This window comes from Oryx dammah, unplaced genomic scaffold, assembly GCF_014754425.2.
Source record: "Oryx dammah isolate SB20612 unplaced genomic scaffold, SCBI_Odam_1.1 HiC_scaffold_29, whole genome shotgun sequence".
Taxonomy (NCBI): Eukaryota; Metazoa; Chordata; class Mammalia; order Artiodactyla; family Bovidae; genus Oryx; species Oryx dammah.
Genome location: NW_024070213.1, coordinates 12,797,713 through 12,800,357, shown reverse-complemented (window position 1 = coordinate 12,800,357; position 2,645 = coordinate 12,797,713).

The window sequence follows — 2,645 nt, the reverse complement described above, 5'->3', positions numbered from 1 at the left end:
GTGCTCCGCGACAGAGGCCCTGCTTGGTCTCCTGGGCTTGGTGCTCCGCGACAGAGGCCCTGCTTGGTCTCCTGGGCTTGGTGCTCCATGATAGAGGCCCTGCTTGGTTTTCTGGACTTGGTGCTCCGCGATAGAGGCCGGGGGTCGCTCGGGTGTCAGGGTCCCACCGACCGCGTTTAGTCCTCAGCCTCAGGTGATTTTCTCCAGATGTCAGCTCCGAAGCCTGACTTTCTCATCACTAGGTGTGGGTTGACAAGCCCCAGGTGTACCCTCTTGAAGTGGAGGGGGACAGGCCCAGGTGAAAGGGTTGGGAGAAAACTGTCAGGAAGAGCGGCGGAGGCACAGACTATAGTGGAGCAAACATCTGCTGAGCCCACGGCAGGCTGCTGGAGCTGGAAGGGGAGCCAGGGCCCTGCACAGGCCTGAGTTGCTGAGATGTGGGAGGCAAGACTGAAATCCCAGCTGGAGGGAGACGTGGGGGCCTGGGGCTGGCGTCACACTGCATGCAAGGCCCTGGCCTGCCACCACCATGAGGCAGGGGCTTGCCCAGAGCCATGTTTCCCAGGAGAGCAGAGAGGAGAAGCCTTCCAGCAGAGCTGAGGCCTGAGGAAGAGAAGCAACTGGCCCGAATGGCTGGTCTAGGGACACCTGCTAAGAGGGTATCCGGCTCCCCTGGTGACCAGAACACTGAGCACCCAAAAATCCAGACAGCACCCCAGATGGCCCCATTATCCCGTGGAGGTGCAAAGGAACAGGCCCTCGCCCTCCTTCCAGGAAACGGGAAATTCCAGGAGAAGCCTGGGGCCAGCTCTGACCTGGCCCATCCTGAGAACTTTCTGACCCAGGAAGCTGAGGACTGGTCCCTTGGGAGCACCCCTGAGGGGACCCAGCTCAGCCCAAGCCTGGGAGAGGGCCCAGAGCCAAGTGGGATCCTGCCTGCTATCCCTGTGGGGACTTGGGAGGGGGCACCATCCTGCAAGTCTTCTGGCCTCTGAGGTCGTCTAGGAGGAGATGGGCAGCCCTCTGGTAGCAAAGGAGACAGCCACAGGGGCCCCAGATGCTCTGGGTCACCCACTTAACCGCTGGACATGGGGACAGATGGAGCTCTGTGGCCTGTGCCTCTCGCTGTGGCACCCTTCAGACGTGGAAACAAACTCAGAACCTGACTTAGAGTGCTTCCGACGGGGTGGCCCCCGGGTGTTTACAGGTTCCTGGCTGAGAGCAGGGGGCCAGGTGCCAGAGCAAGAAGATGGAAAATCCAACAAGAACACCTGGTGCCTGGTGTGCTCCTGGTGAGGGTTCAGGGGTGAGAGATGTGTGGTGATGGGCCGAGCAAAGTGCCTGCTCTCCAGGGGTTCATGTTGGGTGGTGCCGTCGAAAATACACAAAGAGGGACTTCCCTGGTGGTCCAGTGACTAAGACTCCATGCTTCTGGTGCAGGGGGCACAGGTTTGATCCCTGGTTGGGGAAATAAGATCACATATACCACGTGGCATGGCCAAAAAAATAGATAACAATTAAAAATAATAATAAAAATACACAAATAGACCAGTGTTTTCACACAGCAGATGGCGGAATGATAGAGGTGATGGCCTCAAGGGACTGAGGCCTCTACGAGGAGACAAATTCAACAAGGTCTAGGTTGGGTCTGAGGGCAGGTGAGCTGCTCAGAGACCACCTCTAGGCATGGAACGAGGTGGAAACCAGGTTAGTCTGCCACGTATTTCCCTTTTATGGGCATCCCTCATGGCTCAGATGATAGAGAATCAGCCTGCAATACAGGAGAACTGGTTCGATCCTTGGGTGCGGACGATCCGCTGGAGGAGAGCATGGCAATCCTCTCCAGTATTCATGCCTGGAGAATCCCATGGACAGAGGAGACTGCGGGGCTACGGTCCATGGGGCTGTGAGGAGTTGGACATGCTGCTGCTAAGTCACACCAGTCGTGTCCGACTCTGCGACCCCATAGACGGCAGCCCACCAGACTCCTCTGTCCCTGAGATTCTCCAGGCAAGAATACTAGACTGGGTTGCCATTTCCTTCTCTGATGCATGAAAGTGAAAAGTGAAAGTGAGGTCGTTCAGTCGTGTCTGACTCTTCATGATCCCATGGACTGTAGCCTACCAGGCTCCTCCATCCATGGGATTTTCCAGGCAAGAGTACTAGAGTGGGTCACCATTGCCTTCTCCAGAGTTGGACATGACTGAGCAATTAACAATGTCACTTTCATATAAGCTTGCTACTGCTACTGCTAAGTCATTTCAGTCATATAAGCTTACTTATATGAAAATTCCTACCAAATCTTAAATGCATTTAAAAATCACTTTTATTAAGGAAATAATAAAATGGGCCTCTCTTAGAAAACCCAGAGAGTCACCATCCTTTTGGGATAGGAAGTGAGTGGGGAGCGGGCAGTCAGGCAGCTCCTGAAGCCTGAGGGCTGGGTCGCTGCAGGAGGACCCCAGAAGTCTAGCCCAGTAGCGAGGAAAAGTGCCCTGGCACTGGCCGCTGCTGTCTAGAACACCTCCTTCGGGGAGGAGCCCTGCCCCGGGCCTGGTCAGCCTGCAGGCTGCATTGCCCACCTCCTCCTCATCACCCCGGCCCAAGAGGACTCAAGTTTAGCTCCAGGTTCTGGGGCTGATGAC